General features: G+C 38.6%; 1 protein-coding gene across 9 annotated transcripts in view; it reads left to right on the top strand.

Annotated features, from left to right (window-relative positions):
• CCSER1 (coiled-coil serine rich protein 1) overlaps positions 1–15,391 on the top strand; it is a 621,919-nt gene that overhangs the window by 72,927 nt on the left and 533,601 nt on the right. For 4 of the 9 annotated variants that reach the window (XM_085058019.1, XM_085058018.1, XM_085058020.1 and 1 more), the window contains exon 2: positions 404–477. The exons of the other annotated variants lie outside the window; for them this stretch is intronic. The gene's annotated coding sequence lies outside the window, so the exon portion shown is untranslated. The remainder of the gene's footprint in view (positions 1–403; positions 478–15,391) is intronic. 9 annotated transcript variants of the gene reach the window in all.

Genomic DNA, 15,391 nt, shown 5'->3' with positions numbered 1-15,391 from the left:
GTCCCTCAAGGAGTTAAAAGTGCAAGAAATATACAAATAATGTGCTGCTGCTCAAGCTGACTTTCTATTAGATGTAAATGTGAAATCCTGGCCCTGCAGAGGTTTAACTCTGACTATTAGTAGAAAAGAATGCAGTTCAATGAAAGCCAGTTTTGTTAAAAATGAAGTTGCTCTGCCATTAAATTTCCTGTCTGCTAAAGGCACGTGGTGTGATTCTTGGGGTTGTCCTGTGCAGGGCCAGGAGTTGGACCCATGATCCTTGTGGATTATTTCCACCTCAGGATATTCTATGATTCTGTGACAGGCGTCTGTTAACTTTTGCTGTGCTCTGTGTTTTTGCAGGATAGTCAGATAGCTATGGCTCTGAAACACATCTCTTTTTCTTCCATGTCTTTTCTTCTAGGTCAAAATCACTTTATTTGATGAAAAAGTGAAGCTCCAAGGCTTCAAATGTGAAGATTAGCAGCTCTCTTACAGGTATGAAACCACTTCTCTTTAAAGCTATTTATGTAAGAAATGGTGTCCTGTCTTTTCAGCTGGAGTAACCTGCTTTCATATACTTAAGTACTTTGCTTTCCTTATTAGCATAATATACTTTCCAAAACTCAAATCAGTTTCTCTGCCTCAGTCTTTCTTCTTCTACTCTTACTTGGAGTATAGCAGGCCTTAGATCCTCTGTGTTCCTGACTCCAAATCCCTATTTGCTGCCCTCAAGGCTCCCCTGGTGCTTTCCGCCAGAGGCTCCAAGAAGATCAGTTCTCCTTGGCTGTTGTGCCCATTTTTTTACATCTTGTCCTGTCTAGACTGGTCTGCAGGCTGCTGCATGAAGTGTCACCTGTTTGATTTGTTTGAAGGCTTGTTTTTGCTCAGGGCCCCATGTGAAATTGTTCTTCTTCCGGGTCACTTGATAGGGAGAGCTGGCAATCAAACAGTCATTTGGAATGTGCATTCTGCAGAAACCTACAATGCCTAAGAAAGTGTGTGTGTGTTTCTTACTGATTGCTGAATATGCAGGTGTGATTTTGTTGATCACACCCATTGGGACCTGACCAGCTCTGTCTTACCATTTTATTCCTTAAAACCTGAATTTCTTGTGCAGGTCCCTTGACCTCACTTTGTTTTATGGCAAAACCAGCTCTCAGAAGGATTTGAAGTCTTTTTTCCAGTTCTCAGAAGCTTCTTCTGCTGTATTACCCCACATTAATGCACTGCAGGTGTTCTGGAGCTTCACCTTGTTCCAGTGCAGTATGGATCAGTCCATGGCAGATGGTAGAGCTGTGTGTCCCCCCTAGGGCTGGGTGAGTCCAGGTATACTGGGCACCCCTCCAAGTGCAAGGAGCTCTGTTGCCAAAGGGATTGAGGAAAACGCATCAGTGGTATCAGTTTTGGCACACTGGGCTGCCTTTGACTCCAGTTCGTGTTGAAGTTCAAGCATGTTTGGTATAGCAGCAGCTTGATCTCATTCATGTCACAATAATCTACTGTTAATCTCCATTCTTGGTTAGACTTTCACACTGACCATATGGGGCTGTTAAAGGGTGAGCAGGTCCTGCTAATCACTCCTTGGCTTACAGTCAGTGACTCAGTTTATGGATGAGAATCATGGAGTCTTGATGTGACATTGCTGCTGGTGCACTGTTATGGCAATGATCAGTACCTTTGGTCCTTTGACCTTCAGGAATCCCATGAGAGGAGGCTTCTCAAGAGACCAGCCAAGACAGACAGCTGTTTAATTTCCCCTGTCTCCGAGGCAGCTGTACAGAAAGCCTACTACATAGTTTGATGGCATTAGAGTACACCGTAATCTGGTATCTGCTAGAGCCTTTTACTCCTGTGTTACTGATGTTCCAAGCCACTGGATCCACACTGTCCAGTAAATCCAGTTGTCCCTCTTATCCTCTTGGCTGGAGGAAAGACCACTCTAATACTCACCATAGGATCCTTCATTTCTGTCTTGTAGAAATGGGTTAGAATTTCTTTCCATAGGATCAGGAGTAAAGTCAGCTTTACCTCTCTACCTGGGAAACTGTCTGCTGCAGACTGGAGAAGCAGCAACTTTCCTGAGGGAACCCCCATTTGGGATAGTTTTTCCCTGCAATTCATGTATCTCTGTCTCTAGGGTTGAGATGGATTTTCCATCCCACTTACTCATGTCTTCTCCATGGTCTCACAGGTAAAACCAAAGGGTACCCTGTGGTTATAACTTCTGTATCCTCTCTCTTGAGCAAAAGTTGTGTTGGTTTTCCTTATCCCCAGTAGATAGTCTCAGCTGTTACAGTGGTGGGTTCCTCCATCTCTGCATTGATTTTTAGTAATACTTAAATTGTCTAGAGGTCAACTGGCTCTGGGCCTTGCTGGAGCTGTGAATGTATGGTCAAGACAAATGTGTCTCTTTCTCTTCAAAATATTCCCACATTTTTTTGTCTATGGAGAATGCCTCCCTGCAGGTAGCAATGCTGCAGGTGGCTTAGGTGCCTCTTCATCAAGTCAGGGTTTTCCTTAAGCCAGCAGCTAACTCACAGTTCTTGCAGGAGCAATTATCCTGGCATTCCATGGGGAACAAATATATATATATAAGGAAACATATATATTTATTATTTTATCAGTATGAAGAACTGTGTGTTTGTGTTTATCCTGTGTACACAATAAAGGGAAAGTAACTCATGAGCATCAGGGCTGCTGTTGCGCTTCCCTGAAGCTACACCTATTTTTCATCTAGCCATATCTTCTGAAATAGTTTGTGATAGGATCCAAAAGAGAGACAAGGAGGGAATACAACATAATATTTCACAGAGCATCCTTTGGCTCACAGCCAAAAAATGTTGTAACCCTTGACATAATTATTAGAACGGTAATGGGCTTACGAGGTAACAGAGAATGCAATCTCTGCCCTTCTTGACAGGACTTTAGGACTAAAGCAGAGGTGGTAATTTTATTGGTGTCATTAAGGGAAAAGTCGTACAGCAGTAGTATGATTTTCCACATGGGATGGAAATTAAAGAACACCATCTACTTTGCAGCTGGGTTGAAGACAGAGAGAGACAAAGATATGATACATTATCTTTCAAAAACATGTATAAAAATTTAAAATTTCATCTATGTAAAACAACTGCAATCGTTGTTAATAATTGATTTGATAATTGGGCATCAAATAAGAAGCAATATAGATAAAGACATTACAAGTATGTCTAGTTGGACGCTTTTGGAATTCCACAGGGTCTGTGATTTGCATAGCAGATTTGGTAGGGAATGGCAGAAGTCAAGAAGGGGAAGACAGATAGTGATATTCCATTGCCTTGGGGTACTTGGTGAATGGGTATAGGAAAATTAAGACCAAGAAGTGTGCTCACCAAAAGAGATCTCCTGTATTTTGTTAAGCCTTTTGCTTGACTGTGGAAGACCTAAGAAATCCTCATTTGAATTATAAATGATGAGTGAAAAATGTAATGTTAGCATGAAAGAAGAGGCTGTGGCTCACTGAAAAAGTTGCAAAATACCTATAGTATCTCTAGAGTCAAGGCAGAGGAGAAGGAAAACCAGTTATTACTGACATCCATCAGAGGTCTGTGTAATGTGTAATCCCTATTTTTAGGACTAAAAGAACCATAATAGAAAACCTTATACTATCACAAAACAACTAGTTTCTATACTATCCTTTAAATTTCATCCTCCACCTTCATTAGTTAAGTTCAAATGTGTTTCATATTTTGAATTGGAAGGTCATTGAGTTATTGACCATATTTTATTAAATGTAGATGTTATTAAATAAATAGGGTGACTGAGACAGGACCTAAAAGCATTGATCTAATCAGAATAATACATGGCTACTGAAGTAAGAAGCTCTTTTTTTTTTTTTCTTTTTTTTCATACTAGATGCTTTTGTCACCAGTGAAGAAGAAAAAGTATCTTGAAGCTTCTTGCAGCAGCATTTTCTTTTTAAGGAAAAGCTTCATTTCTATTCAGTGTTTTCCTCTTCTAAATTGCACTGTCTGGTCGCTGTCAGATGCTGGAAGATTATTGCCTTGTTTCTTAGACATCTCCTGCATGTGGTACTTGCCTTTGTGACATATGTTTTTGACAGAAGAAAATGAGGGAGATTTGCTGCTGTCATCGTCTGTCATCACTGAACATAAAGACATTGAATGTAACACTCTGGGAAATTATCTGAAGAAGTTTATGCAGCTTTTTGGTATTGTCTGTGTAAGCTGTAGTCAGATACAGTAGGGTTTTAGGAGTCCTCTTTGCGCAGAGTTGAGATTTTTCAGAAGATCTCAGCAAGACTGACTAAGACAGCTGTGCATCAGATTTTAAATACCTCATCCAAGCTGGCAGATGGCACAGTGCTGTCACTAGTGCAATTTCTTGGTAACACTTCTAAAGTTCCAGAACTTTCATGCAAAGTATATCCTGCTCTGCTACAGCAGAGAAGTTGGTTTGATGGCTCTGAATCTCACAGTTTGCTGTCTAGGAACAGAGCTCTCCTTCATTACTTCTAATTATTTCCCCTCTGTGGACTTTCTACTCCATCTCTCCACGTCATTTTGTTAGCGCTGTTTTTACAGTGTGCAAAGAGATTCTGCAAGCAGGATGCTTGCTTAAACGTGACATTTACCAGTGCAAATTGACTGCTTGTTGTCTAACAAGAACTACTGGATTAAGAATTAATGTACTCACAATTCTGGTGAGGCTTCTAGGCAGTGTGTGCTTGCTCCTGATTCATGCTATCTGTATTTTGGATATGTATTTGTATCCCCACAAGAATAACAAGTAGTGTACTGTACCAGGGTCCAGAATGTGCTTTAAATTTTCAAAATAAGATTGCTTAATCTGACTGCTGCTGTTGGAATTCAGGTGATGTTGCTCTTTTGAATTTCGGTTGCAGTTTCTATCTTCTCGCAGAACATTCCCTGTTTATGTGTTTAACAAGTAGCAGAGTATTTTGGTTAGATAATTGTCTTTTTTTTTTTCCCCTAAAGAATAATAATCAAGGAGCATGTTCCATTTTTGGAAAATAAATTCTTGAAAATACAAGGAGGGCAAATATGGGAAGAAATTCACTGTTGTTCATGTAGTAACAAGAGTTCTTATTCATATAAGTTGGTAACATCAGCGGCTGAAACATCCCTGTTCTGGCCCTTGACTTACTAGTTGGTTCCAGTTTGAAAGCTTCATTATGTAACAAAAAGATCAAGGCAGACGTGAGAATTACAATATATGGCAACCAGTAGATGTTTCTGTAATCAGATGTAAATGGGCTGTGTTTTGGGAATACATTCACGTGTTGCGCCGTAGTGTAGGAGTGCCTGGTTCAGCAACTGTGTAAGCAGTTCCAAACAGAAGATGTTGTCCCTCCTGGTGTGCAGAATCTGAATTGTGGTGCTGGCTTATTTTCATTTTTATGTTGCTCATTAAGGGACTTTTTCAGAGCTACCTATCTCAAAATCCAGTTTGAGGTACCTTTGGTGTTCACCTGGAATTTACATTTGTCATTAGTGTGCAAGGTCTCTTGCTTTATAGAGTTATTTTAGCAGGCTTTGTGCAGCTGATAGCTTTTAGGTGCCTTTCAACACTTTGCAGCTCTGGCAGACTCCCAGAATGGTTTGGGTTGGAAGGGACCTTTAAATATCACCTCGTTCTAACCCACTGCCATGGGCAGGAATACTTTCCACTAAAACAGGTTGTTCAACACCCAATCCATCCTGGCTTTGAACACTTCCAGGGATGGAGCATTCACAGCTTCTCTGAGCAACTTGTTCCAGTGTCTCACCACTCTCATCATAGAAAATGTCCTTTTTATGTTCAATCTAAACCTACATGCTTTCAGTTTAGAGCTGTTCTTGGTGTCATCCTCAAAGTTGCTGAGGGTGCAATTGCTCTCACTGTCTTGGTTATTGATGAAGATACCCAGTAACACTGGTCCCAGTACAGACCTTGAGGGACATGACTGGTTAGTGATGCCCACTTAGACATTAGTGAGTTATTGACTGTAATGAATCACTTGTTGCCTTCACTTTCAGGTGCAATGAAGCTTTCTGTATGACATTTTTCACTTTGAAGAAGATTCATCTAAGCAGAAGCAGCTAAAATTATTGACTATGTCAAAGCAAGGCTTTAAGATGGGAAAGGCCAGGCTTTGTGACACAAGGTGCAATAGCAATAATATTTACTGCCAGGAGTGAGTTTTGTTATCTGATCATTGAGGAGAAAGATGGGTCTTGAATTACTGTTTTTGCAGCAGCTGTGAGACTGTACATGTGCATTCACAATATGCTCTGATATTTGTAGGCAACTTTGAGACTGTGGCAGCTCTGTTGCTATTTAATATTGTAGAGGTTAGGTGTGATGGAGTAAGTCATGACTAGACATTGTCATGACAGACTTAAAGCTGTCAAAACCTTTATCTGTAAGCTTGTAATTATGCAAGTGAGTGTGCTGATGTAGTTAACTGAGGTCGCACAGCCTAATTTTCTGAATTTTCCCTCCTGTTTACTGTTGTCCCTTCCCTGCAACTTTTTTCAGATTCACCCAGTGCTACTAAAGCAGACAAAATATGCTTGTGTAAAATGAAATATGTGCAAACTGCTCATCTCACTTGTCTCAAAAGAGCATAACTAAATCAGCAAAATTTCAGATCTGTTTAGAATGAAAGGTTAGGGGTATACAAATGCTGGTATCTCATAAGCATACATGTGGAAATGAAGTAGTATGTCCCTTTGAATCCATTTTTTTAAACCCAATATTACTAGCCTTTAATTAATTACTGTGCAAACTGTTTACTTACTGAGGTAATTGGGAAGTGTCCATACACCTTTTTAATACATTCAAGACTGGAGACCTGCTGTATTTAGCTGCCTTTTAATCTGAGTTTTGTGTTCACACACAAGTGTGAAATCTGCTCTTATGTCTCTGATTTTTGGAACTGAGAACCATATGGTATCTTGGTTTAGCATTTCTTAGATCTTCTTAATTGTGCCTGCATAGCAATTAGGCTTGTGCATAAATTTGAGAAAATAATGCATTCATTTGTTCTTAGTGTATAAAATATACTGAGAATTCATTTCAGCTTTTGCAATAACCCTAAAAAGCATTCAGAACAGGACAATTTGGGTTACAGTTACTACATAGTTAATTTGACCCTTTAAGGTTTGCTTCAGTTTTTTATTTTTGGTCTTTTATTATGAAATGGCAAGACACAGGGTGTCCAATTCATCCAGTGAAGGGGGCTAAATTATGTCTTTGTGCACTGATCCAGCAAAGCACTCGGCATTGTACTTATGTCCCATTTGAAGTCAATGGCATCACTCATGTTTTAGAAGAAGTGTGTGCTTTTAAGTGTTTTACTGAATAGGGGTGAGATTATTCTCAAAGTCAAGCATGTGCTTAAGTGCTTGGCAGAATTGAATTAGTTAACATCTTTGAGTTAGCACAAGAAAAACTGAACCTTGTAGCATGCTTGTTCAGAAGATCCTTTTACTAAGTTCCAGTTGAGTTTGACTGGCTCTGAGAGAATGTCACTATGCAGTAAGTCAGTAAACTCATCTGTAATGTATCTTTCAAGGGAATTAAAAAATAAATTGGGATGACTTTAGGACTCCTCCTCATTCAGACATGGTTTTATCACCAAACTTCTCTTTTCAATTTTTGTCTGTTATTAATGTTTTAAATATATTTTGCATTTCTAGCATCTTTTTCTTTAACTCTCTGTTCTAGGCATTTGTCTCCTCTCTAGGTTGAGACGTGAGTTACATTTCTTCCTTGCATTTCTGAGCAGTCTATTTCAGTTGACATCTTTCCTGTTAGGGTGCTGCCTTGAGACAGGTCTCCAAACTGCTCACTCTGAATTGACATTAGAGGTTATTTCTGCATTCATTTCTCCATTGCTATTGGCATCCTTGCTCACCAAATTTGTTTCTGTTTATGTGTTGATCCTTTGTATATGCTAGAATTGTTGGAGGCAGAGTATCAACTACAGATTTGTGTTGCTTAGATGTGAGGGAACATGTTGTAAAGAATTAGCAGTTTGTTTTCCTACCAAACTTCTAGGCATGGTGTAGTTATCTCTGCTTTCTGTCATCCCAGCCAGGAGGCAGAATGCAAATGGATACCCTGATAAGAATTTAATTATTTGACTGGACTTTGTGGGACTGCCATAAAACACCCACTTTTGTAAAAATGCTGTCACAAATGTCCCCGATCTTTCAGAAAATTAGACTAGCTTTGAGGATTATATTTGGTTATTAAGGGGAGCAAATAATATCAACTCAGACATGATGATGGATTCTGATTTTAGAAACTGCCCAGCTTGGTTTTGGTTAACAGTGACAAAGCACACCAGAGACATACAGTAAAAAAACTCTAAGGACTCTAAAATCTAAAAATGAAGTTTAAATATGTATTAGGTTAAAATATTCCTGGTATTGTAATTCTAATGGGAGGGATAAGTTCTTATGGGTCCCTTGGTCACAGAGCAGGTCACTGCCAAGTAGAGGGAACATAGCTGATGGCTTCAAAGACCTTTACTCTTCCACTTAACACCTGGATATTTATGTAGTACCTGGGATAAATGGAAACTGTGACATACCATCTTTTTGTACACTTTGTTGTGTTGAGCTTTGGATTAAATTCTGACATTAATGGTAGTTTGTGTTGTGTTGTGACTACAAGCTGTGAAGTTCCAGATAATTGGGTTCCCAGATCTGGAGAAATAAATTAAATTAGGTGTTTGTTTTTTCTGGAATATTTAGGAACTTTAATGATGTTTTTGTTTAGGCAGCTCTGAGTTTTCAAGTTGGTTTCATTTATTTCTTTCCATGCTTGCTTTATGGACATCAGTTTTATGCTTTGACTTGGTTAGCTTTCAGTTTTCAAAACAAAATGCGGGTCTTTACTGTGCGTGTGTAAAGTTGTATATGTGGTTCCCCACTTGGTTATCTTAAAGTGTGCTATACTCAATGCTACAGAATGTGAGCCACTGTGCTTTAATGTTTGATTAACAGCTTGCAATTAGAATTTAAGTATGTGAATATATTGAGTTGTCTTGAGTGTTCTTCTCTTTCATTGTTTTTATTAGCAAGAAGACAGGTGGAAATGAGTGTGATAAATTTAATATAGAAATAATTATAGTTTCAGTATAACAAAAGGGGTCTTGCCTGAGTATTTGCTAAGGTTCATGGAAGTCTTAGGTAGAACGCGGTAAGTGTCACAATTTATTTCTAAATGTAGCATGATCAATTCCTAAAAATGTGTTCTTGTTATAAGTAGTGTCCAGTGGAGTGTATTAACATGTAAAGAAACAAAAGCAGTTAGTTTGCAATTAAAATAATGGAATGACATAATATTGAGGATGGTAATTATGAATGTATTAAATATTCATCCCCATGAGGCACACATCTTATGTGTGCTAAAAACTGCAGGGAACAGGAATCATGTGGTTCCCTTTCATTAGCGTTAGTAAGCTGTGAGTAGCTTGCCTGGAAGGTTCCAGTCAATCTGAATCTTCAGTCTGAGGGTTATCAGTTCATTTTGCATCACCAGATTTCTTTCAAGGCATGAATTGGGATTTTTTTTTTTTTTTCCTGTTTAGCTTACAGGAATTTGAAAAAGAGCATTGCTGTTCTATTACTTTGTGGTAATACAGTCAATAGCTGCAACAGTGATATACTACAACTACCTTCTTATTAATCAAAGACTAATCTGTAAATTAGACTGCCTAGTGTTAGGCAAAGCCTTCACAGTGTGTTTTCATGAATACTGTTAGCCACAGAGATGTATTTTTAAAATTTCACTTAAAAGCACATACTTCTCTCAAGGTGTGAGTCGTCCTATTGACTTTAGTGGGACATAAGCACAGTGGATCCCCTGAAAGAGTTGTTGATGCCCTGCCTTTTTGACTGTGAAGATGTGAGGTGAACCATGTGTTGGTCTATCTTAGTGCTCTGTTTTTAACAGCAACTTTAAGTAGACACATAGAACTTGGAACGGATCACAGGTGTATGGCTCTTCAGAATTGCATTATTAATTTGCTAGGGTTTTATCAATTTTCATTGTAATCTATTAAGGGATTCTGTACTTGGTCAGCATAAAAAAAACCCCAAAAAGACATAGAAAACCCGGATTCCATCTACTTAAATTATGAGTGTGCGTACTGGGACTGGTTGGATCATGCACGTCCAAGTGTTGCTTTTGCAAGAGTTAAATAAGAATTACAGATGGGGTGATTGAGGCTTATAAGGATGAAAGGCCAAATGGTTTAAATCAGCATGATTCATTTCACTGGAGCCTGTTGAATTTACAGCAGATGAGGATTTGGTCCTTTTTAATGCGGTTAAGGTCACACACTGAACCAGTGACAGAGGTAATAAATGACCCCAACCCTTGTTGTCACTGTGGTTGCCATATACACAGCAGAAGCAGGCGACACTTGAGACTGAAAAGGAGCCAGACTGGGAAACTTGTAGGAAGCTTTATCATAAGAAGTAAATTGCTGATGACATTGGAGCTGGGATTCAGAAAGGTAAGAGGAATAGCCCTGAACAAAGACTTGCAGCTCTGCTGGGACTGCACAGTGCTGAGACAGTTATGAGGTGGTTGCTTGAAGTGAGCAAGAGACGCTGATTTTAGAAGAAGCACATTAAAGTTGAACTTGAATGTACTACCGACTGAGCTAATCAAATTGATTGTGCTTTACAGACCTTCATGATGTCTTGTGAGCCAGCAGAGTATTTTCAGGAGGCTGGTGTTTGTGCCTTTTTTTAAAAAAAATTAATTGTTGTTGTTGTTATTTGTTTGGTTTTTTTGGGTGGGGTGTAAAGCTGATAGAGATGCTTTGAGTGCCTGTGGGAGTTGTAGCCAATATTGGTGCTTTGCTTCATTCTACCAACAGATTTTGTGCACTGAACAGCATAGAGCTAGGGCTGTGTTATTCCTGGTATTTTCCTCATGAGAATACCAACTGCCTTGTGCAGCAGTGATCTGTTCCACTCGAATTCCAGAGCAAATGGCTGGCAAGAAGTCTCTTCCTCTCTTTATGTCCTGGGCTGAGGCAAATGCTAGGTCTGCTGTTTTTCAATGTGCACGAGTCAGTGCTTTAGTAGGCATCTTACACCTGTTTTTCATGCATGAAAGAAAAAAATATCCTTGATTCTTTGTAGGTTGCTTTTCTCTTTTAGTTAAAACGAAGTACAGGCAGAAGTCAAATTGCTGTCTGTATATAAACACATGCTATATTTATGACTAAATACTAGTATTTATTGTGAAGTCTAAATATAATTATTTTCTTTAAAATATTATTAGAACATGGTTTTCTGCTATCTCTAAGCATAGTAAAAACATAACCATGGGCATCAAGAATGGGGGTGAGAGGAGAGAAAGATATGTGAGGGAAGAAGGATGGCATTTAATCCTATTGAATCCTTCCCAGTCCCCAGATGGCTATCTCTATGTCCACCAAAGACGTCTCAAAACTAGTCAATTTTTCTTTGTCCCTTCGTGGTGTAATTTCCATGTGTACTCAGGGACCTGTGTAAGTCCTCTTCACTTGTTAAAAGTGAATAATTCATTGCATGCAAGCATATTTGGGGAAGATACTTGGGGGAGTTGATGCCATGGCATTTGAATCACAAAGCAAGTTTACGTTCTTTGATGCTTGCATTTCCAGGTTATTACTTACGTTTGTAACTGTTTCTAATTAAACTGTTAAATATTGTGAATACCAGATGCTGTAAGAAATGCAGCGTATGCTTCTTCAGATTCCAAATAAGTGACAGAGGTCAGAGATATGGTTTTTCCTCTGTTAAAAACACAACACACCAAAACCCAGTTGCATGAATGTGACTGCTGCTTCACCATGGTATGGTCCTTACTCCATTTCTGACCTTTCTTATGTCTGATTGTTGAATGGGTGAAAGTTAATTGTTTATCTTCTTCACACACTCAACTTTTTGAAGAGTAACTGGCTGCTGGGTGTTTGTAAAGACTAACAATAAGATTGGTTCACTTCTGTTATATGTTATACTGATGTGCTCTGAGATAACTTTTGGTGTGATACAGAGACATTGGAAATATAGGGGTGGTTCAAATGTGAGAGTACTGTGGCCTCTAGGTTTCTAAACATCAGTTACTCTGGTTCTCCTTTAGTAAAGCCACAGTTCATGTGGTACAAGTGGAATAAATTTATATACCTAGTGATAATGAATGATAAAATGGGTTGTGTGTAACTTGTCTTATGCTAATGTTTGCCTTCTGGCTAATTTAAAGTCAAAAGGGGATATATAGATAACTTACCTACAGCTGTCATCTTTAAATGATTGGTACAGTTCTAATTTAACTACAACACTGGGAATAGCAGTTCTGTGTATGTGAAATCACTGTCTTCAACTGGTACAAGACCAGTCAAAATGGGAGATGGGCTTTTGATGTGTGTGTGTGGCTTCAGTCTTCTTTATTGCAAATTTATCTGCTTGTTTCCTCTGTCATTTCCTGAAAGCACAGGAGTATTTGAAAATAAAGATAAGCCTGGGCTGCAGAATGCAGAGAACTCAAAGAAATCTCATCTCTTGCCTTAGGGCAACTTAGTGTTTGTATTCTGTGTTCTTTCTTTCCCCAGATATATAAAAGCTGTTCCTCGATATATGAAAGCTTTTTTTGCCCAATCAGTTTTCAGAACCAAGATGGGAAAAGTGGGGAGTTGTACATCTGTGCAAGTATAGAGATAGATAACTTCTGAAGGTGCCCTGTGCTAGGTGGTATTCTTCTGTTGTTTATAAAAACTGTTCAGAAAAACTAACCTCCAAGCAAGGAGGACATGGTAGGAGCATATAAAATTTCACTGTGAGAATTATGACTGTGGCTGCTGTTCCACAGAATACACTCTGGAGCTCTCTACCATTCTGCAAAGATTACAGACACAAGGAAAGAAAAGGGAAGAGTGTTATTCACAAAAGGAAATGGAGCTGTTACGTATTAGGAGTTTCACTAATTTCATTTGCAAAACCCAATTGTTTCAGGATCACAATCCCACCTTTCCTAGCTAGTGCCTTCTATTGTTCAGGTATTTGGCTTTGCTGTTATTTTCACTAAGATCCTGTTAATTCAGTTGCATTGTCCTTGGTAACAGCTTAAGCCCTGAGTATTTATCTGGTGTTTATTTGTTTGCTTTGGTTTTCAATGTAAACTGATTTTTAATGGCTTTTTTAGACTCTTGCGTTCTCCTCATGGGTTGATCACATGTAGTGACCTCTGGGAGCTGTGCAGGTAAAACCAAGTCACAAATGTACTAGAGAGACAAATAATATTGGAACAGAATTAGAACTATATTGAAGGCAGTAATGCTTAAAAGCTGAGGGCAATACAGCTGGAATCCAAACGATGAAAGCTGAACAATTTGGGTGGGAGCCACAGGCTATGATGGTTATGATGTTACCCGGTGGACTAAAGGTCTGCTTCTTACAAGTGCATCAGCTGCATCAGGACTTCTGTTGACTCACCGACAATTAAAAATACTTATTTTTATGTAGGTTCGTGGATATTTGGAGTATCCTGGGGCAAATTTAATTTCTGTGTAAGCCTGGAGCCAGCTTGTCTATAGAGACTTTCTCCTTGCCTCCTGCTGCATGATATTGCTCATGTGAGGCTCGGAGGGAGGATATTTGCAGTGTAAGACGCACATCTTAGTCCTGTACGTGTTGCTTTTGTTGTATGGTTCCTGATTCAAAGCAATAAAGCAAATGTATCATCATCCTTAAGCCGTGAGTGCAGCCTAAAAGTCATCCAGATATGTATTGATACACACTGCTCAGATTTAAGGTTTGAGGCCTTTCACCTCTGTGTCATGTCATCTCCCAATTTAAACTATGATAGTTAATTCAGTTTTGGTTTTTTGTGTGGAAAATGATTTTTTATATTTCTAGGAAGTGCATCTTTAGGGAAAACCTCTTTAGGAAAGCTTTGTTTAGAAAGCATTGAGAGGTAGTAACAGGTTGGTTTATTTATAAAGGGAATGTTTGCACTCAGCCACACGTTACAGTGTTGAATAAGCATATATTGTCTTTTGGGGTGTATAAGTATATGGGGTATAAGTATATAAGTATATGGGGTGTACAAGTAATTATGATAATGGTAAAATTCACAAATAGTTTCGATTCCTAAATTTTTGCCTCAAAAGCAGTGAGAAATGTAAAAGACAGCAACTGTTGCTTGTTAATATTTGCACTTGTTGAGAAAGTAGATCCATGGCTCCATCTGCTGGGGTTCAAAACCAGAAGCACAAGGAATTGCTGTTTATTGAATGCACTGAGTTCTGGCACACTTGTGATTCTAGCTGCTTGGCAGAAGCTGAAATAAAAAGTCCTGGGTTTTATTTTTCAACTGGTGAATTGATGGAGTAGATTTCTCTGGAGATATTGGTGTAATATTTTGACAATTTTTCCTGTTTTAACACTTGTGGGTTTTTTTCCTGCAGTTGCATTCACTGTCTGAGAGTTGAGCAATTTGTCTCTTTTGACAAGATACAGTAATATATACAATACAGAGCTGCTTGTATAATTTTTACCCTGATTTTATGCTCAGACAACTTCTGCAGGCACCATAAAGACATAATACTACTGTATTAGCTGGAAGGCTCCGCCAGAGATCTCCTGTGGGGAAAGAATAAGGCCAAAGTATAAAAAAATTTGACTTCTTGGTTTTCTGTGGCAATTAAATATGTGACATTGAGATATTTTTGAGATTAATTTGCATTTTGCAATATCTTGGTGCAGACCAAGGAAAGGAAACTATTTCTATCAGATCAACCTATTAAATTTCTGTTAAGAGGGAAAATTTTTTGTTCACACTTAGTTTCTCATTTTCATTGGTCTGAGCAGAGAAGCTCAGAAGCTGTGAGCTGTAGCCAAGCTCTTGAGGAAGAGAAGACTTTGAAATACTCTATTGAAACTATTGCTCTGCAATTGTTTTCCGAGCAGCCTACTCATTTTCCTCCATTATATCAAACTGTCTTGTGTAGTGCCAGCTGCAAAAATGTGCATCAAAAATCCATTCCATAAAAAGCAAAATTTCATGTCTTGTGCTGCACTGAGTAATCAACACTTTAGTTTCAGCAGTAACTGGATTTTAGAATTAGAAAGTATTACAAAGTAATGATTGTGTATTTGATGAAGATTTACACCTCCGTACAGAATAGTGTGACTGTTTCCTTGAGTGTTCTCCTTATGTGATAATGATGCAAAATATATCTTGGCCTAAACAAGGAGCCTAAATAAAGTTGTCTTTCTCTGCTATTTTCTTTTTCCTCTGTTGAAGATTTTAAGAATGATGCCAGTACGGATGAGGATGTTAGCGAAAGAAAATTAATAGTTTTGTAGAGAAGATGTAGCTGGAGTGAATTTCACACTGT

The sequence above is a fragment of the Lichenostomus cassidix genome, chromosome 4, assembly GCF_008360975.1.
Source record: "Lichenostomus cassidix isolate B80296 chromosome 4, HeHo_3.0, whole genome shotgun sequence".
NCBI classification, from domain to species: domain Eukaryota; kingdom Metazoa; phylum Chordata; class Aves; order Passeriformes; family Meliphagidae; genus Lichenostomus; species Lichenostomus cassidix.
This window is presented reverse-complemented; position numbering and strand designations above follow the sequence as displayed.